The sequence below is a fragment of the Camelus bactrianus genome, chromosome 7, assembly GCF_048773025.1.
Source record: "Camelus bactrianus isolate YW-2024 breed Bactrian camel chromosome 7, ASM4877302v1, whole genome shotgun sequence".
NCBI lineage: Eukaryota > Metazoa > Chordata > Mammalia > Artiodactyla > Camelidae > Camelus > Camelus bactrianus.
The window spans coordinates 31752930-31775206 of record NC_133545.1 but is presented as its reverse complement, the minus strand read 5'-3'; the positions used below and the strand labels follow the sequence as shown (position 1 = coordinate 31775206).

Here is a 22277-nt window from a genome sequence, read left to right as displayed (position 1 = left end):
GCTTCATATTATTATTTCTAGTGAATAGCTTACCAGTAAGAAACAATTGTTACATTTTATTTTAAATTATTTTCTGGAAAATATAAATTTAATAATCAAGTCCCTAACATGGAAAGGGGTCCAACATTATAGATAGTGAAATATTCTGAGATCCTTAAAAAAATAGATGTGCTATAGATATATGCCATTGGATTGGTGTGGGGAAAAGAGTTTTCATTGCTTGATAGAAGCTTTTGAGTCAGCATTGGAATTCTTTATCCAGTAATGGTCCTCTTTCCGTATTCCTTTGAATAAAGGCTTACTTGGTAAGATTCTATCCCAGAGCAATTGATCTTTGTCTCCAAAGCAAGGTTAACCAGAACTGGAACCTGATTTTAACTGCCTTCCAATCAATTTTTGAAAGACACTCACAGTCAACCTCTTAGCAGAGAAATGCCATGTTTACGTGTTTCAAGATTAGATATACTAACAGAGAATGAAGTTGCATTTAAGAGAGAGTTAAGAGTCTATTATTCACTCCAGGACAAGTGTGGTCCCTAAAGTTGCAGCTCCATTTGCTATCAGCAGTCTGTTAGAAGTGAGTGAAGGGGGGAAGGGTGATGGAACTCTGCATCCCACAGCTGATTTGAAAAGGCTTTATCTGGAGGTTGGCAGATGTAGGGTATTACTATTTTTTCTTCTTCTGAAGGTGAGATGACTAGAGAATCCAGGTAGAAGCATGGGTTTATGAGCACATATTTGTTCATTCATGATCCAGTTAATTTTAGGGTATGTGCTATAAAAATACAAACAAAAGTATAGTCTGTGACTAAAAAAAAAATTAGCTGGGAAAGCTCATTAAGATTTATTATAGGTCCCAAATTTTGTAGTCCCGAAGCTTAACGACAGATGGTGGTGTAACTCCACCAATTTTGCAACCTCTACATTTACTTTGACGTTGTAACATAGATAACCCTTGATTTGACTTCGGTGAAACTAAAATTTGCTCTTTTTCCTAAAATGCATCTGGGAGGAGAGTGGGGAATAGGAGAATGTCTAAAAGGAGTCTGTTTATTTGCTTATTTTCAGAAAACTATAGTGGACTTGAAAAATAGGAACCTGATATGTGCCCGTTCTTCTGTGCGAAAAGAAAAATGTTTTACCTTTCATTTAAAGAAGACTGTTGTTACAGGCTATTTGGTGAGTAATACAATTTTGAAGATGGTATCTCTAACAAGAAAAAAATAATTTAAAAAACCCTGCCCTTTTCCTTTATCCCAGCGGTCTCTCCAACAAGACTGTTACGTTTTAAGTATTAGTCACAATTATACCAATAAGACGACTCTGAAGAAGAAAAATGTAATTGTTCTTTAACTGAAAGTTTTGGAGAAAACAGACCTAAGTGTGTGAATAATTATATTCTTGTAACAAATAACTAGAAATCCAAGCGGTTCATTCAGAGAAGCATTTAACCAACGTTTCTAATACGTGTCATTCACGTAAGTTGCTTTTCTTCATCTTGGCTTTAGTTGGTTCCATTTGGGGTGATTTGTTTAGCTCAAGATGCGCTGGCAGTGACTATTTCAAACGAATTTATCTTTCACCTGGACCATAATAGAGCAGTGTCTGGGAATTTGTTGATTTGAGGTTTCATTGTAAAATAAAGTTGAAATCAAATAAATTTTTGTGAGAGAACTTCGAGGGCCACTTGGTGAAACTCCTCAATTACCCAGTAGCTCCGTTTAACTTTCCCCTGGAACCTCTTTAAACGACTTTTGCAGACCCACGTGCTATAAAGGAGACTTGAGCTGTGGCTACGACCCTGCGCAGCGACTACAGGGACAGAATTTGGCTTCCCCCCTCTCTCTGATATGCAGGCTTTCGTTTCAAGGCTGCCGTGATCCAGCGGGCTGACCAGTGACTTGTGCAAAAGAAAACTATTCGTTCGCTGTTTGCCCTTTCAGCGTTTCCCTCGGCTGCGGAAACCCGGTTTTCCTATTATTATACTTCAACTTTTTTAGGAGTCTGTTAGCACAGAGCGCTAAACCCCGGCCGGCTCCACCAGCAGCGAGGCGAACAAAGCCTGCAGTGTTCCGGGCCTTGCCAGGGCGGGGGTGGTGGGCGAGGGAAAGGAATTGCAAATAAATATATTTTATGACCACCCATCAACAAACTACGTGCCACCGTGGCAGCCCCTGGTAGCCGGGCTGGGTCTGCAGTGTGGCCGGGGGCGGGGGCTGGGAGGGAGGTGACGGTAGGGGGGGGGGGCGAGCCGCGAGCCCTGGGCCTGAACTTTCACCTCTCGAACCCGGGCCCAGCCCATTGGCTGCGGGCGAGGGGTCCGCCGAGGGCAGCGGCTCCTGGCAGGACCCCCTGTCTCAACTCCCCAGGCGTAGTCCCTGCGGGGAGGGAGGGTGGGTGGCCCGAGAAGGGCAGCAGGCGAAGAGGAGATAGATTATGGGGGCGAAATTAAGCGGGGGACGCAAGGGGACTGCAGGCTCAGCCCCGCTTAAAAAGACCCCTGGCCAGGGTGCGCGGCCAATTGAGAAAGATGTGCTCCTCCGACTGAGATATCCTTTTGCACCTCCTGGCGCCTGGCTATTTTACTCACAGGAAAGAAACGTCAGTGGCGTGAATTTCACCAAAACGTGTCTTTGTGTACAGAAAAGTGAAAGGCTAACTAAATGTTCCTCTCCAAATCTCGAGAGCATAACCCTCTTTCTTTTCTCCTCGTTGGGAACTTGAACTTCTCTTCCAAGTTGTCCAGACTCATTTATAATAAACCTATCCCGCTCACTTCCTCCGGACCCCTAGAGAGAAAGGGAAGTAAGTGGGGTCGGTGTAGCAGAGGAGGAAGAAGAAGGAAAAAAAGTGAGGAGCTGTAGACCTTTTGACTGTTCTGTTACCTTTATTCACAAACGCAGTGGAAAGGTATGTCCTCGGCTCTCCAAGGATTTCGACGCCGTTTGCTCTTTTCCAAAATAGTTTCAGGCTAATTCAGAGAAGCCGCTTTTTATTCGGGGTTGCTAGTGAAGAATAAACGCAAATTACTTAACATAAAATGATCTCCACCTTTCAAAAGGGCGACGTGGGGTCATTTGCGTCTGGTGTTTTGTAATTTAAATGACTTCTGCCTCCTGTCCTCGCTCCCATTTTTAAAAAATTTGGTTCACTAATCAGCCTGCATTTCTAAAAAAGACAATTTTTAAGAGTGGGGACACAATCCATAAGCAGGGCATTTAATTTAAAGACTGCCTGGAGTTTTTTGAAAGCTCACAGAAATCCCCGCAATTCAAAGCCCAGCTCTACCTCGTTCCTCGTTCTCCTGGCAGGGACCGTCTTCCCAGAACCAGCCCCGTTGCTTATTGACTTAATTGGTTTCACTAGAAAACTTGACGGTGTGTTTACAGATGTGGGTGCCAGGGCTGCTTCCTCCCCGGGAGAACTGCGGGTTCTGGAGGGAAGAGTTGCTGGTGGCTGGTGTGTGTGTGTGTGTGTGTGTGTGTGTGTGTGTGTGTGTGTGTGTGTGTGTGTGTGGCGCGCTGCTCTTTGAGAAAAAGAAAGACTCAAAGGCAGAAGTTGGTCCTGCTCACCCATCTCCCCAGTCACCACCACCCCCTCTTCTGCCACCAGAGATGTTAAAGTTGGCCGGGAAGAAGACGGGGGCCAGGCTCTGCGTCAGGGCCTCTCGGCTGCAGCTATTTGGAGGAAAGTTTCAGCGCCTTTCGGAATGCCACGCTTCGCGACTGATTTGCGAGGAGAGCGGCGGGCTCCGCGGCGACGCTCTGAGGACGCGGCCGCTGGAGGGTCGCGCGGCCCGCGGGCAAGGGAGGGGCTGGCGGGAGGAACGGCCTCCCCGCAGCGGGTGTGGGGAAGGAGCTACCAGGGAACCCTCTTCGGGCCACGCGTCCCATTCGGGCCCGTCTCGTCCTCCCTCGGCCTTTCCCTTCTCATCCCGGCGGTCTCGCGTGGGCCCGCTGGCCGAGTCCCACCCCATGGACAGGAGCGGGGATCCAGGCGCTGGAGGCTGGGCCCGCGCATCCCCCACGCCGGCGCCTCGGCTTTGAAGTGCGCGCGCGGAACCGGCTCTGGCAGTTTCTTCTTTCCTTTCATTCCAGTTACTTTTGCTCCCCTTAGTCACTGATAGGGCCCGTCTGGAAAGCCTCAGACCCTAAAAGTCTCGGCGGCCCCTTCCTTCCAAGCTCCTCCCTGGCCGGCCCATAGCGCGGCCCCAAGCCGGTGACCCAGGCTGTGCGACCACGAGGAAGCCCAAGAATTCCCGGGCCCAAGTGAGACAGGAGCCACGACAACAATGAAGAGTGAGAAGGACACTCAGCCTGTCTCCACCCCGGGCCGCAGAGGCACACACCCTGAAAGAAAGGCCAATCAGCGTTTTAACGCACGCTTGGGTCTCCCTTTCTGACTACCATGTACTTTAACTCCTTGCCACCGAGGGTTTAGGATCCCTTCGAGGTTTTCTGCACTTCACTTGGAATCCCCTGTTTCATTTGCCAGCAGCTCCGTCTGCTGAGAGGACGTACTTTGGGGACTGCCAAGAAGCAGCAGACACAACTCGGCTTTGCCAATACAGCATACGGTTTTGTTCTCTCCTCCCTCCCCACCCCCTTCCTCGACTCGCCGTCTGGGCCGAGCGCGAGGAGGCGGAGCAGGAGGTGGGGAGAAGAGGGGGGGGTGGGGGAAGATCTGGCGCAGAACAAACAAGTTCTCCAGCGAGTTGTTTACATAGCAGGTGGACCTGACGTCAGCCAGGAGGCTCCGCTGCAAATCTGAACAATATTCCGCTCCGCGCTTCCCCCTCCCTTCAAGAAGTTGGGGGACCGAGGGAGATAGGTGGATGGGGGCGACAGACATCCTAACCAGCTGGTTCCAAACCACTTTGAGGATCAACAACAACAATCAACAATAACGAGGCAAAGTAAAACAAAAACAAACAAGTGGCCCAGCAGTACTTTAGAATCCTCGGGGGCGTCCCTTCCCCCACCCTGCCCCTCCGAGAAGAGGCGGCTCCGCTCGCAGTGTGTGTACAGTTTGCATTGCCAACAACACGCGCGCGCGGCCGGGTGCGCGCGCCCGCCAGCGCACACTCACACACACAGACACACACACATACAGACACACACACACACACACAGATCCGGGTGGGGGGAGCGGCAGCGCGAGACAGCGCGAGCCTCCGAGAAAGCGCGAGACACGCCGGCGCGTGCAGCTCCGCGGCGGCCGCTGCGCCCCGGCTCGAGCCCCGCGCCACCCGCAGCCCGCCCGTGAGCGCCAGTCCGAGTTATTTATGCGGCGGCCGCGTCCGCCAGCTGCGGCTTCCTCCAGACCCCCCGGGCGCGCCCCCACTCGCAGCAGCGGCTGACGGGACTCGCGCGTGAGTGTTGTTTGGGGGCTTCTGCCTCGGCACCGCGGGTGCCACCTCCCGGGACGCTGCCCAGGCGTCCCCGGTCGCGGTAAGTTTCTTCGCCCTCACTCTGGCGCGCCGCACCTCCGTCCCCCACCCGGTCCCAGCCACCTCCACGCCGGGCCGGGCTGCGACTTTACTCTGCTCCGCGCTCCTCCCGCTGTGGCGGCGGCGGCAAAGTTTCGCCTCAGCCTCCGCGCTCGGCGCGGCGGGGCGGGTGTGACATGTGTCAAATTTCGGCTCGGCGTCGGGGTCGCGTTCTGGACCCAGCATCACCACTTGTTCTTTTTTATTTTGCTTTGTGATGAGGGGAAGGGGGGAGTCGAGAGAGGGGTGGTTGCTGCTGGCTCACGGATGATTTTTAGTTTTGAATATGCAAAATGTTGCCTTGTCCGGAGAGACCACGGCTGGAGGAGTATGTGTTGAAACACCAGATGTGTTTGTTTACTCTTTTATTTTTATTGTTTGTTGCCTCTTCCTCTCTTCCCCTCTTCGCCCCCCCACCCCCACCCCAGGAGGAGAAACAACAGTAAAAACATGGAGCGGTTGGAAGCACACACTTTATTGATCCAACTGCTGACCTTTATTTACTCAGTTGGGCAAGTGCACACTTTTCGTCTCTAAGTTAGACACTTCAGCGTACATTTCACAAGTACTTCTCTGGGAACGGGAGGCGGAGAGGGAACACTCCTGCTTCTCCAGTGAAGAAACTCCTGGTCCCTAGCGACGCTTCCGGATGATCGTGCATCTCGTCAGCTGCCCCCGATTGCGCTCTTTTCCCTGTCCACCGCTAGCGAGACTCGCTTCACTCGGGGTCTGTCCTGGTCTTAGTTTTATTCCGCTTTGGAAAGGTCGCCTCACTCTCGGGGTGGGTTTGGGATGAAATCGCGCCTCCCGGTTCTTCAGAGAGGGCACGAGGGAGGGGCGCGCACACCTTTCGGAGAAAGGGGGGGTTTCTCGGTTGGCTTTTACCTGTGAGTCCGCGGGGGCCGGGGGCGAGCGGAGGGCGGGCGGGCGGGGTTGACTTCGACCCCGGCGGAGCGCTAGTCCGGACGCCCCTTCGCGCTCGCGGCGGCGCACGTGCGGCGGCGGCGGCGGCGCAGGCCGGACCCGTTGGGTGGCCGCGCGCCGCGCCCGCACGTCCCCGCCCCCGCGGGCCGGAAGGCGCCTCGACGCCCTGACCTAGGGGCTTGCGTCTGTGTGGACCCGCGGTTGCTGCGGGCATTCTCGTCGGACTAGAGCAGGGAGGAAAAGTTGCTCTTCTCTCCTCAGACTCTGAGATCCCTTAGGTAAGTCTCTCGAGGCACCTGGCGCGTGGGTGACACTCATTACGAGCAAAGGGAGGGAAAGGCACGTGAGACTCGGGGGTCTTTGGGAGCGGAATCTGACCGCGTTTTGCTCAGGGACGAGGCCAGAGAGGCCGAACTGGACACTGCTTGGGAGCCTCCTCAGACTGCGGGAGCCTCCTCAGACTGCGGAATCCCCAAGGAACTAGACCCATCTGTGTATTTGTTTATTCAGCTTTGTAACCAACAGATTTAAACCACTTAATGGACAGCTGCTGCCTGTAGTGCTCCTACCCCCTCCCCCATTTTCTCTCACCACATGTTGAAATCCAGTTTCTTGATCTTGAGGATTATTCCTCGAGTACTGTTTGCTCTCAGGTGGGCAGGCGTTGGCGACGTGAGGCGAGGGAAGTGGCCAGGGTGAGTGCTCAGGACGGGCGGGAGGGAGAACGGGTGTGAAAGACCTGTGGGAGTGTGGAAGGTGTGTACATATGTAGTCATCATGGACCCCGAAGTGCTGAAAGAGCCACCTCCCCAACTTGCCCAGAGCCTACTTAGAAGAATAATTAAGTAGTAGCAGGTAAGCCGAGGGGAGAAAGTGATGCCCTGGTGTCAAGTAGCTCAAGTGGACGTTTTCCAACTGGAAGTATTTGGAGAGATTAACTTTTAGAAAACAGGAGTTTGCCTGGAAGGCACATCTTTGCACACTCTCCTCACTCAGTTTGGTTAGGTTCCAGTGGAGACAGGAGGGGTGTGTTTAATAGCAAGTCTGTGTTAGAGGTCAAAACTGAAGCAAAGATGAGCTTTCAGATATTTTTCTCTTCAACTTTGCATCGTGGCCTACGTCAGGAAATGTTTTGTGTTGTCAAAGGGCCTGTTTATCTTTTCTGTCAGTATGAGTTATGGATAAGTATATTCTCAGTGTCCTGGAATTTTAAAATGTAGTGTTTGTTTAATACTGCTAAACAAGAATTTACAATTTTGATTTGTTTACATATACATTAATAAAGTAGGTATAAAGTTATATTCACTATGATCATTAGAGTCATAAATTTTCATTTCAGCTTTAGAGCTTTTAAAAGTCGTTTTTTCCTTCCTTCCCTCCTTCCTTCCATCCATTTTTACTACTAAACTAGACTCATGTTTAGTAGTTGTTCAGTTCAGTACTTCTCTAAGAAACCTACTATTTCATTGTTATTGAAAACTGAAAGAAATGTTTCATTGTGGTTAAGTCACTAACTTTTAAAGAGAAGACTAGAAACCTGATGATACATCCTTGTTGGTAAATGAGAAGACTGAATTTTAAAATATCATGTTAAAGTTGACTTTTAAGTACAATAATACAAAAAAAATTAAAAGAATAACTTTTAACATTCAATTTAAATATGAGTACAATAAATGCCTTCTTTTTGGTACATAAATGATTAAATGTTACTACAGTGGATACTAAAATAGATCAAAGGAAAATATATACAAATAACAATTAACTATTTTAAACTATTTTTCAAAATTCCTCAACTTTGAGATTCAGAGTGGTGGAAATTCTAAAGTTGATTATTGTATTCATAGAATTCATATTCTGAGTGAAAAGAGACCTTTAATTATATTATGATATGAATAGATTTATAAATAGTTATATCTGAGTAAACTGTCTTTGGAATTTTATTTCTTTGCACTGATGGTAGTATAGTGGTTTTGCTTTAAAAAATAAAACATAATAAACCCTTGAAATATTCTAGAAACCTAAAATAGGGGGAAATTGTAGCATGTGACACACCATAAAAAGAGGAAAAACAGCGAATATTAAAATTTCAGATAACCTGTAATGAGAAGTTATGTTCCTTTTGTACAAAGAAAAACTCAAGAACACAAAACAACCCTCTTTGCGTAACTGTTAGAATTGTACTTTATGAAAAGTATATTTAAATATGTGAAAATACCTTCATGGTTTTGATTTAAACTGGTAATAATATATTGAACATAGCCAGACAAATTTACCAGACAGTTTTATTTCAAGAGAAAATGTGAGGGATATGGAACTTAATTACATAAAAGAGATATTATTGGTGATAGATTGAAAGATTTATAGCTACCCAGCCTCATCACGCTGGTCTGCTTGTGTGTTGAAGGTCTCTGTTAGATCAGCTGTTAGTTATAACACAGATAGAAAACTGATAGAAGGATGGAAGTGGTCACGTATTTTCTGCCTCTCTGAATTAAATCAAAAAGAGACTGTCGACTTGTAAGACGAGAATATCACTAAGGAGTTCACTTGACATGATTGTTGCTAGACTAAATTGTACATCACAGTAGAACTCCAAAATAATATCAATTCCATTACAGTTACTGAATACTAATTCTTGGCACAGTGTGTGTGTGTGTGTGTGGTTTTCTTCCCCTTTAACTTTGTGATGGATGGTAGTACTCTTGGTGATAAGTGAATGGATCCAAAGTGTTCTAACCAGTGCCCAGATTCATACTGCCCCTTGATAAAAGATAGCATAGTCCTTAAATTAGGTCCAATGAGATTTTAAGATTGGAATAGATTTTGAAAGTAACCTTACTTATGTAGCTCTTAATCCATAAAGTTCTAACAAACTTGATCAAATCCAAACCAGAAAGATTGTTGTTTATATTCTTAAGCCTTCTGAAAAAGTAATCCAGGTACTCAAAACTTTCCTTAAACACATTTCAGTACTTATGGTCTGCAGATAATCTAATGCCTCATTCAAATTTTATATGCCATAGTTTGCTTCTTTTCTTCCTTTAGATGACATGAATATCTTCTTAGATCCAACTATTTATCTCTTAATATACTTAGATTCCAGTCATCACTTTCATAGTGTTATCAGGTAAAATATTTTAAGTTCTTTGGGCTTTTTTTCTCTTTTTTTAATGAGGCTTAGGTCATTTTCATTGCTTTCTTGTAGAGTTGCTCCAAATTTTAGCTCCTTCATTTATCTTGTGACTTTTTTTTTTCCAAACACCTTAACTAAGCATAGTTAGGAGGGTTGCCTAAAAATACCATTACTTGTTTTTTTTAGGCCAGCATTGGTTATGTGAAAATTCATTGCTACTGAATTACATAAATACCAATAAGTAGCATAATCTTTCCTTGTCCATATTCTTACCTCTTAAAACAGATGGTGCTTAACTTCCACTTGCTGATTTCCTTCTGCCTTGTCATTACCTCTGATGTATTTTTGCGTTATACTCTTTTGCTCTGCACAGTGTATTCATCTATTCCCTGACCCCAATTTTCCAGACAAAATGAACAAAAAAATTGAGTAACTTTGGTGAAATGTGAAGAGATATTATACCTAAGAGGTTAACGTTAGAATATCAAGATGCTGGAGAGAGGTCCTTAGAGAAGATTTAGATTTATTATGTTCCAACACTACTAATGTTAAAATGAAAACGTAAACCTGTAGGTATGTGGTGACATTTTCAGTAATGGTATTCATTTATTTATTTTTCTCTGAATAGATGCTTCAGTGATTTGCTGTTTTCTCAAATGTGGTGTTATTAAGTACTGGCCTAATTATTTTTAGGAGCATAATCTCTATTATAATTGGAGTGGCTAGGAATTTGTGTTTTTCTATGTAGAAGTTTGCCCAGCAGCCAAATTAACAGAGTATATCTGTGCTCTAAACTGAGGTATGCTGGTATCACCCCTATTTCACTTTAAAGCAATATTGTATTTTAATGATGTATAGCTTGTAGTTCACTTTGAATCCTAATACTTTTTCATTTTATGATTGTGAACTAAATGTTTACTTTCTCTAAATTGGCTTATATTTGCTCATTTGTCCAACTTCCTTTCCATGAGCAATTTGAATTCTAAAATTACCTCAACTTATGTAATTTTATCTAAAACTTTATTGAAAATCTATCTTCTCCATAAACTATCTATGGAAGCCCAGGTGCAACCTTTTGAACTCCTTGATACTAGAAATGTATGTTCTTGGGCTTACACTCTACTGATTGAATTCAATTTCCCAATCAGTTGTGCACTTCTCTCTTCTTGCAGTCCACCAACGATCTCTAGAATATACTTTACTATTATATTGATAAATATGTCATATGGAGCTGACATCTTCATTCCTTTCTGCTGTAGCAAATTATTTTCATTAGCAAGAGCGAATAAAATTTAAATGTTGAAAAAGCACATTGCTGTGAAGCAAATGAATCCCCAGGGGTTTAAAAGCTCTCAGCATTTTTAGTTTAATAATGTTCCTCAATTTCCTTTGATTTCTATCTTGGAAGCCTTAAAATATACTTTGTGGAAGATAGTGTTGATTTAAAATTTATTTAAGTTTTTAGTGTTTCTTTTTAAAGTGTTTCTTTTTCTAACATAAGTCTAAAAAATTTGTACCATGAGAATATCCTACAATTTTTAAGAATAGATTTAGGAAATTAACTTTAAATTCCTAAAATGAATGATGTTACTAGAAAGAACAAAGTTTTCCTCATATTCATGTATGTCTTTTCTTTCTTAACTTTTATGATGGCATTTTCTGTGAAAGGTTTTTTTTTTTGTATCATTTCTGTTTTGTGTCATTTTGGTACACATACACAACCACAACCATCATTTTGTAACTTTTTCTCAACTTAAGAAAAAAACAAACTTTCTTAAAGTATATTTTAGGGGGTAAGAAAAAAATCTGTGGCCGACATATTTCAGAGAAAGTGTTTATAAAATTTCTCACTGGCAGATAGTGAGGAGAAACTTATAGTACACTAATCCAGATATCTTAACATCTTAGCATATGTAGACTGTCATAAAATCATCTCATTTAAAAAAAAGATCCCCAACATCCTTAAAAACTCTTCCTCACCATTACTTCACCCAAATTTATGTTCCAGGATTTGGTTGATCTAGATATGTCTGCCTGTAGCCAATTCTTCACTTCCTTTTTGTCTTCAGTTTTTCCCCCTTTCTCAGTCTGTCTTTAGTTGAGCTAAATGGTCCCCCCAAATCTTGTTTATACATCTAGTTAGTACCCTCTCCCCGCACCAGTCTGATCAGATGGACCATCAGCAACTCCCTGAATTGTTGCAATAGCTCCTTAATGATCCCCTTTCTTCTCCCTCCAGGCAGAGGGAGAGGTTTATTCTCCACATAGCGGAGTGATCTTTTACAGATAATGTCTGATTATGCCACTGTTGGTATAAACCTTCCAGCTGCCTCTTGTGTCTCTCAGGATAAAAGACAAAGACCTTACATAAGTCTGTATTATTTGACTCCTGCTACCTATCTGACATTATTTCTTAACTTTTTCTTCTTTTTTTGGTCAACTCTGGACACACTGACTTCATTGATTTTCCTCAAAATGGAATCAGCTGAATCTACCTCAGAGTTTTCCCGTCTGTTCTCTCTGCCTGGAATGCTCTATCTTCAGCTGTCTTCACTAACTCCAGGTCTCTGCTCAAACATACCCTTATAAGAAGCCTTCTCTGACTGTCCTGTATAAAATAACAAATCCTCACTGTTCACACTCTGTCACCTTTATCACACATTATTTTTCCCTTAGCACTATCAACTGACATTAAAAAGATTGTTTCCTTATCATCTGGTCCAATGAGAATGTGTACATTCCATGGATCCAAAGATTTTCTTCTGTATGCTGTTCTCACCTAGTGCTTAGAACATGCCTTGTACTTGGTAGAAAGTCTCAAACTAAATATTGATTGGAGAGATGTGTGATTTTGTGGAAGACCATGAACTTACTATTATCTGTATCATTGCTTAATTTTTTTGATGTGTCATTGAAATTCGTTTTCATCTTTCTTTTTCATCTTATTTTATACCATATCACATTTGGTAAACTGCTCACTGTTATATTGGCCAGGACATGGCTGTCATCTCAGGTAGGTATGCTGCAAATTTGGTTTTCTGTATCTGTTTTTTATTCTTGATCTGAGAAACAGTGTGACATTTAACTTTTGCAAGTTGCAAGTGGATGTTCATGCTTTTGGACAACAAATGCTCAATAGTTGAGTTGTTAGATATAATAACAGTACAGTTGAACTGACATGTTTATTCACACAACTCATCATATATCTTAATATGAATAGCGTAAGTAGTGTATATAGATTTTTCTAATGGCTACACTATGAGTACAACATGGATGTACCGAGTATTTCTGGGGGTTGTCCATGAGAAAGATGGAGGGACTGGGGTTAAGTCAAGGTGTCTTCTGAAACCTTTAGATTTAGATAGCTTTACTTTTTTGCATAGGCACACGCACCGTAAGTTTACAGTTTCTCTCTTCTTTCATTCTTTCAGTATCTATCCTTAAACAGAGCAAGTTGAGGATTTATGATTTGATGGAAAATCCGTCCTTCCAAATTTAAAATCCTACTCTTTTGTGTGCTCGGATTCCTTTGGGACACCCACAGCTGAGATGTGAATAAGTGACTCAAGTCTCTACATGATGCCACAAAGATACACAGATTATTTTCTCATAAACCTGATGCTGTGGAGAGCTCCCTCTCATGTGCTATATCCATATCTACAATTTGCATTAACTTGCTTAGCAATTTTGTTCTAAATATCTTGAGAAGGAGTCTGTAATCTTTTCTATTGGTAATGAAGAAGGTCTCTCTTCTTTGCCCACTTCTTCTCATTTTCAGCTTTCTTGTCCCTCCTCCAGACTGAATTATGAGATCTTTTGAAATAATTCTGGTAACTTATTATACCACCAGTGAATATGTGGCACTTGGCAAACTCTGAAGCAAGGCAAAGTGGGGTTTTATTACATAATTGTCCCACTTTTCCCTTTTTAACATATTACTGACCTGCACTTTCTGCCGTTCTTCTCCTGGTCCTCAAATACCCATTGCCCTCCATGTTGCCATCTGGTTGTTCCAAGTCCCAGTGTCTTCTCCTTTCCTTGTTCCGAGTCAGAAAGTTTGATTTAAAGGACTTCTCTGGGAGTAATAATGTGATATTATTAGAATGTGAATGAAAATGAACCCTTCTGGAAGGCATAATTATTATCTCAGTGAAGTGGCCAGCTTGGATTACTATGCAGAGTTCCACCTTAAGTGCCAGAAGACTTGTATTCTGGTGCTTGGTCTGACTTTAACTGTTGTGTGATAGTCAAAATTAACAAGAGTCTGGACTAGTTTTTAGGTTACTTTCACCTGAAAGCTTTATTTGAAGGTATGAACATGTGTTCTCTTTACTACCACATAAACGCACACACGAGAATGAACTGGAGAAAACAGGAGTCCCTAAAGTAAAAACAAAACCAACAAAAATTACTGCAAATTATGTTGCTTATGAAGCTCACGGGGCTCAATTGAAATGTAAGGGTATTTTCCTTCAGTTGTTGTAGCCCACAAGGTATTTTCACATCACTCCCCTCCTCTGTCAGGAGTGGAGCCTCCCCTTATTAAAGCCGAATCCTGAATCAAAGAGAGGAGACAGGAGTGCATGTGGAAGTGGTCATGTCAGGCTTGAGAAAAACAAATAACCACCTGGCGTCCTCTTCCCTGAAGCACATACCATTAACATACCGTAAATATTCATTTCTTCACAATTTTGCCTTGGTATTGTGCTCATACATATATTTAGCTGTTGGTGGCACCAGTCCAGAAATAAACTGTGGAATTGGGTGAGCTATTTGATAAACTTAGTCTTTTGAAAAATGGAGCTCTCCTTTTTAATGAACTTTACACACACACACATACATTTTTAGAAGCCATGTGAAATGTTGGGCATTGAAATGTTGGTCCAGTCTTTGTGTGTGCTACGTTAGGAGGAAACCCAACTCCCAGCTCCAGGAGCGCTGCCTGTCTTGGCTGTAGTTTGGCTTAAAGGGAGTGACACAAGGGTTTTATATAGTGCATCGCATAGGAAGTTTGGCCCCACATTTCTTGAGACGTCTTTCCTCTTTGGCTGGGATCTGCTGAAAAGTCTTTAGAGCCTCATCTAGATCATTCCTTCATCGCTTTGCCCCAGTCATGAAGTGCATCGTTATGCCAAGTGTGCAGACCTCATGAAGTGTGCCCTCGTGAAAGGACAGTCTCTTTTCTCATTCTGGCTGCTTTCCTTGTGACAGCCCACTGTGCAGACAGACAAGGAGTGTGGCCCCAGGTTTCTACTCAGAAGGTAGGGATTATACATGGTGATGGATTTTAGCAGTGCTCTGAGCTTGCAAATGTTCACATTTCAATACCTTTTACTTTGCTGTATGTTATAGAGAATGTCTATTCCTGGAACTAAAAATAAAACTCATTTGACAGCCTGACTTTGTGTTGTCCCAAATGTAATCATTGTAAACCTATATTTTCTTGATCTATTTATAATATTTCCTTACTTCCAGAGAAGTGTGCTTTTAAGTTGCCCTCTCATCACTTCTAATTCTTTGCTGTTTTGTAGGTTTTAGTAATGTCAAACTATCCCTGGTCCTGGGTGTCTGTTGCTCAAAATATGCCACAGATAGAAGAAAGGCAATGCAATTTGTTGTTTCTAGTTGGTATTTGATTTTACATATCTGTTGTCTTTGATATCCCTCTAATTGTGTCCTGAAAATATCTAATTCCCACTGGGCTGAAATGATGCCAGATTCTAAAATATGACTAAGTACATGCTTACTCGTATTACTGTATTAAAGGAACATTGTTGTTGTAAATTTTGCTTTTGTTTTGAGAGACAACTTGTTTTTCTTACTATATAAGATCAAATTTTAAGGGCAAATGTACGATAATAGAGAATATATGGTAACAAGCCATGAATACATAAATGATAAAAATATTTAATGTTTATTTTCTTATTACTAGAATTAGATTTTTATGAGAGGATATTTAAAAATAGAATGTGAATGAGTATTTTTACTTGTTAACGATTCATAAGACAGTGAAAATACATTTATTTTAAAAAAGCTATTGGCTGTACATTTGATGTTTCATTTTTAACTAAGATATCAGTTACCATATTGTAGAAATTATCTTGATAATTTTCTCAAAACTTTGACTTTTATTGTAATTTATTAATGACACAAATCATATTTTCATTGCATTACAAATTGCATTTTAAGCTGTTTAATTTTTTTCCATTTTTAAAATAAAGATAATTTACATACAGTAAAATTCACCTCTTTTTAGTGTATAGTTCTCTGTATTTTGAGAAACATATATAGTTGTGTAATTACTGCCACTACTAAGATATAGAGCAGTTCCATCACACTCCAAGATTTTCTCTTGTGGTTTTTGCTCAACCCCTCCTTCCGTCTAGTAACCACTGACCTGTTTTCTGTCTGTATAGTTTTGTTTATTTTTTTTTCAAATCTGTCTTTTTTTTGGTGGGGGAACATTTTTTTTTTAATTGAATGAATGTGACATATAACATTGTGTACATTTAAGGTGTCCAGTGTGGGGTTTTTTTGTAATATGACTACCATTGTAGCCATATTTTATCACATTATGTAATTATAGTACAATATTGTCTGTGTTCATTGCACATTAGATTTCTGTGGCTTATTTACTGCTTCTTCCAAGTTTGTAGCCTTACACAGAGTTAGCCTTGTCCTCCCATCCCCATCTCCTGGTAACCACCATTTTGCTATCCGTTTTTTGTAAGTTTGATTTTATTAGAGTCCACATATAAGAGATATACAGTACTTGTCTTCCTCTGCCTGACTTGTCTCACTTAGCATAAAGTGCTCATGGTCCATCCATGTTGTTGCAAATGGCAGGATATCCTCCTTTCTCATGGCTGAATAATACTCCATTGTATATATGTATGGATACATGTATATGTGCTTCTTTCATCTAGCATAACACATTTGAGATTGATCAGTATCGTTGTGCGTATCATTTTTGCCTTTGCAAGAATGCAATTGCTTGTTCTTGTCATAATTTCTTAGGAGATTAGTACTGTCCTTTCATTTTTCATTCAAATATATTTTTATTTTATATATCCTTAAATTTTGTTTTGGCTTATAAATTGGCTTGGCTTATAAACAAGAGACTTTGTTGGTTAATCATTTCTGAGAATTAATTTTGGGGTTCTCCCCATGGTTGTCTGCTCTCATTCCTTTTCTACCTCTAGTGTCTCCCTTTTGCTCTCATACTTGCTTTCTTTGTTCCTACAGGTGTTTAGTTTTCATGTCTTCTCACTCCTTGTCATCTGTTTGACTGATTGAAAGATGTTAGACCTATTCAGATACCTAGTTCTTAAGGAAGAAAGAAGCTCATTATCAGTTGTTTAAAATGTTCATTCATTTATTCATTTATTCATTTATTTATTTATTCATCAATCACTGATCATTTTCCAATTTCTATAAATGGCAAAAGAAATAAGAAGAGTCTAAGAATCCTAGAATTGAAAGAAATTGAGATCAGGAAATTAATTTTTCATTCTCCCTTCCAAGCCAAATGAGAGATGGGGCTAGGGTTTGTTACCCAGGAGCCTCTGTGACATGGCCTGTGGGCTGCAGTGTATGGAAAGAGGAAATAATCTGAGAGGTAAATCAAAAAGTCAGGTGGGCTGCCAAGAACAATTGTCAGTTTGAAGAAGCTGAAATGGAACAGAAACCAGGGAGGCAAGATAGACAAGTGAAAATAGACAAGAGGCCTGGAGCCACTTCCTGTGGGGGAACTTTTTTACAGACAAGAAGTGAGCAGTTTAAAGATACCTGTACGTGAAAGAGGCAGTCCCCATTTCTGTAGTTCTGGCTGGTGGCTTTCAGAAACATCCGTGAATGGAGCACTTATCTCAGTACTCAATATTTGAAAAAATTTAATTGATAGAAATCTTCCTTATACTGAATTGGAATCAATTAATTAACCATTACTTCTAGCTCTGCCCTTTGGTTTTACACAGACTGTTTCACATAGATAACCTTGCAGATGTCTGAAACATTTTCACCCTCAATAAACTTGTCCTTTCTTAGGATAAAGAAATCAAGTTTCTTCAGTTATGCTTTATATATACTATACGGATTTATTTCACCCTTCACACTTCTGATTACTCTCCTCTGGGAAGGCTTCTCTTTGCTGAAGTTTCCCTTTAAAATGTATCTAGAGCTAAATACCATAGCATGAGTGTGGCCTGAATGACTCAGAACACAGTGAAAATTTATCTCCATTTTTCTCTAACCTAACAGCAAATTTGTGTTTTGAGTCATGTTGTTATATTGTTAATAGAATTATAATTCATTTCATGTAAGTTGGAACTAACATAGAATTTGAATATGTTACTTTAAAAATAGGATGTGTATATCTGTTAAATTTTTTATACTTTACTTATTGAGCATGTCAAGCTTTTAAAAAATCCTGATTCTGTTACCTGTGTTAACAATTGTGTCATCCATAATTTGATTAATACATTTTTATAGCTCTACTTAATTTTTTATGAAAATATTGAGCAGAACAGGGTTAATAAGAATAGAGCTTGTTCTAAAGTTAGTGAGTTTGGACTCTGTGACTTGTCATTAATCCTCTGAATGCGATTATTTACCTACCTATATACATTTGAAGTTAATCGTAACTGTCATTATAATAATGGCTAACACTCATTGAGCAGCTGAAGTAGATACTTTTCTAAGCAATTTGTATATGTTAATTAATTTAATCTTCCTGCTACCTTTACAAGATCATACTGTTGTTTCCTCATTTTACCAGTGGCAAAGCTGAGTCACAGGTTGTCAAGAACTGTGAGGTATCTGAGATTTTACCCAACTTGCACGCTGACAAGTTAGCCAGCCACTGTTCTGTGGACTATCATAGGAGACAAAAGACTTCTGAGTCAGAGACAATGGACTTTACTACTCCTGGTACAGCAAGCGGCATGAGCCTCATGTTTGTTTTGGTTCCTCGTCCTCCAGGTCCCACAGAGGCTCTGCAGAGTAGCTCAAGTCCATGCTGCACACTCTGTATCACAGGTGAGGAACCCCAAGTTTAGGAACCCTGATCTTTTATAATGGGCTGTAAGCAAATCTCCCCTTTGTTCCAGAGGGAGATACAATCTCTGTCTTCAGAGACTATTTGCAATACAGACATTCCTGAAAAGACAGTCTAGAACAAAGGCTGCCGGTGCTTCTGTTCACAGAACATGCAGAAACTCGACAGAGTTTCTCTTAATTCCAGATGTTAAGAAATTTCCCCAAAGTTACACACATGGTAAGTGGACCTACCCCTAGTTGGCCATGAGAGACTTTTCCACACTTTTCTTGGTCCAGGCATTATATACATGTCAGAAAAGGAAGGAAGGTTTAGCATGGCTTATTTTTAACAAATCCATGGCAGGTTTTAAAGAAAATTTTAAGTGCTCACAAACCATCTGTTTAGTAACCTGTTCTAGAATTTTGTTGGGGAATAGTGTCAAGATCACTGATCTTCATTTCCTAGAATCCTTTTACCTTAAAAAAATAGAATAATGTTGCCCCCTCTTATGGTTTACATCTGCTCACCTGTTGTGTATTAACTCTTCCAAGGTTATCAACTATGGTTCTGTGATAACAATTCTTGAAATTGTAATCCATTGATCCTTGTACTTGAACTTCTTTAAAGTGACTTGCAGTCCTCTTATTAATTCCTGAGCTTTGATTTTCTTACTAATCATATTTGATTTTCTGTTTTAGTTTTCTCACTTTTCTTTTTGGTGGAGAAGTTAAAAACCACCTAAGATTCAAGAAACTCAGCTTTGTTTCAGTTATCTGTTACCATCCCATTGTCCCCAAACAGAAGGCTCATGTCTTTTTTAATATTTTTCCCATATATAAATAAGATCTTGAAGTGTTCCCCCCCCCCAAGGGTGAGTGGAATTTGCTTCAGCCCATTTTAAGTATTTATTAAAGCTTTGAGTCTGTTTCTATACTATTTCTTGCCATGTATTATCACTTTAGAGGTTGAATAATATCTGTGTAGCTGTGTTTTTTTAAGATATTTAAAAATTTTTCCTTTGTGTCTTCTGAGGCTGGAGGCTCATAATTTCATTTTCAATAATTCATAATTTTAGTAGATATTTATTACAGGCCACTTTTTATTTTAGAGTTTCATGCCAAGCCATTATATGTAAGTAGAGGTTGGCAATTTTATTTTTTTCCTGTAAAGGGCTAGCTAATAAATATAGGTTGGGGGCCATCAGGCTCTGTCACAACTATTTGACTCTGCCATTGAAGTAGAAAAGCAGCGATGGACAATAACTAATTCAATACCTAATGAACGAATGTGGCTGTGTGCTGGTAGGTTTGTTTATGGACACTAAAGTTTGAATTTCATATGATTTTCCTATTTCACAAGATATTCTTCTTTTAATTTTTATTCAACCGTTTAAAACTGTAAAAACCATTCTTTCCTCACAGAACATCTAAAATCAGGCAGTGAGCCAGTTTTAGCCTACAGACTATATTTTGCTACACACACACACACACACACACACACACGCAGAGTTATTCATATAAATATAGACATCTTTTTTCAACTCCACTTCTAAAATCCATGCCAAAGTTTGTTCACTGGTTTGAAATTATGAGCTGAAAACTGACATGGACTTCTAAGAATTCTGTGACAGATTTTATCATTATAGTTCTTCTTTTTCACTGCTATTAAGTCCAAAGTAGTAGTTGTCCTCATTGCTTCTTAAGCCTTCAGAGAGAAGAAATTATTAGTAAGCCAATAATTCATTAGATGCTCAACAGTTGCCTTCAGTAGTACTACAGCATCAACCTGGTTAATAAAGTGCAGTGACCAGCTGAGCCATCAGTGGTCTAGATAGTGAACCAGGAACCACATTCACATCAGTTTTCCTGTAAGTCAGGGAAAAACAAAAATGTCCGAAAGGTCCCTGGGTTGGGAAGAAGAGTCATGAACCATCAGAGTTAGCAGAGGCACCCTGAAGTGTGAGACAAAGCTTTGGCACGACCCAGTGAGTGAGGATACATAGGGGTAGACCAGACGCCTTGGGCACAATTAGATGAGTGAGGTATCTGAGTGGAATCAGAAATTTGAAAACTGATCACATCAGGGCTCTCAATCAGCCAGAAGGCTGTTTAACTAGATTTGCTTCTGTGCCTTTGGGTCAGGAGAACCTCCTGCTATATTTACTTACGTTGACTCTTTAAGGTTTTTTTTTTTTTTTTAATATGTTCTGGTATTTCTTTATTTATATTTTCAAGATAACAGAAAACCAACCTTGCACAGTCTGTCTTGGGGGATGCTTCTTTTCTTATATTTGCTGTAAACTTTGTAGATTATACAGTATCAGCTGGAGGAGATGGGAAGATGGATGAAAAGACAAAGAACGAGAGATAGTAAAGTTCTTTCCCTTGATGTTCCTTCTTCCTTGCCATGGGCAAATCCACAGTACTCAGCTCACTGGTGGACTATTTGACTCCTTTTTTTTCCCCTTCAGAATACATAGCTCTCTTTTTGAGAAGAGGCCTGATTTAGAGGTAACATTTGTTACTTTATCATATTAAAGAGTTGTAAATTAAACATCATTTCTTGGAATTTTAATCTTTTTTTGCTTTCACTGTTCAACATCTTGAACAAGTAATTTGTGATTTCTGATTCCAAACTAACATATAATACCCAATGCCCCTAATCTCCTCTGAATTCATCTCGTGTTTACCTTGCTTTCTTTGACGTATCGGCACTTAAGTGAACGGTAATTCTTACCATTTTAAGGCTCCGAAAACATACTTGTATCATATAATATTGAATTTCCTTGTGAAATAACTCAGTTCAAAATTGTATGAATTTTATAGTTCTGAGTCTTGAAAATTTTTGGTACATAGGCCTAGGTAGTTGCCATTGTGTGGAGTGAAAGTCCTTTTTATAGTGTCGTGTGTGTTAGTTTACCAAAGTCACGGTCAGAATCACTTTCAGAAGAGAGAGGTTTCAAAATAAAAGATGAAAAGTACAGGCAAATCTCTTTCAGAGTTAAGACAACAATAAATGAAATATTTATGAGTCGGGACTTGGCTGTATGAGAAGATACAGACAAGCCTGTGGTTTCATTACATCACTTACAGTATTTCTGTGACCTAAAAACGGAAAGTGCAGAAAGACCTAATGCAGTCAGGTGTGGGGCAGCTGAGACTCGTGAAGCTAATGAACTGTTACGGTCTTCCTCAGAGTGTGAAGTTCTCTCTCTCTCTTTTTTTTTTTTTTGAAAATGTTAATAGAGGTTGAGGAAATGCAACTAGAGGAACAAAAATATTGTTTGATGACATAGTGATACAAATTTAAGAAAGATTTAATTGAAAAAATATTCCTGTATTTGTTTGTAGCCTTTATTTACATACAGAGCTATACTGTTATTTGTTTTATAATCACATTTTCCAACAAGGACATTTAGTCATTTTAACTAGTTCTTACTTAATTTAAATTTCAATGTGTGGTGGTAAAAGTCAAAGTAAATTTAGTGTGTTTTTTGATGGGGCAGTTGAATTCTCCCTTGTAAAATGCCCAAGTAAATTATGATAACCAAACTAAATATATTGTTAGATGAGGGAATCACCTTTTATTGCTAGAAAATGAAAGCATTTATTCAAATAAAGAGACCTAATGTCTCTTAACATAGTTTATGAAATGCCGTAGATGGTGCTCTTGAGGAAATATCTGAAACATAATAT

The 22277-nt window shown here is 40.8% G+C and overlaps 1 protein-coding gene across 4 annotated transcripts in view; it reads left to right on the top strand.

Moving 5' to 3' along the window:
- The window catches only part of FOXP2 (forkhead box P2), a 1129496-nt gene that overhangs the window by 625329 nt on the left and 481890 nt on the right, over positions 1 to 22277 (top strand). For 2 of the 4 annotated variants that reach the window (XM_074367190.1, XM_074367187.1), the window contains exon 1: positions 5020 to 5450. The gene's annotated coding sequence lies outside the window, so the exon portion shown is untranslated. Of the gene's footprint in view, positions 1 to 1068; positions 1180 to 5019; positions 5451 to 6672; positions 6691 to 22277 lie in introns of those variants that run through there. The other 2 variants (XM_074367186.1, XM_074367188.1) reach the window with 2 other exon arrangements.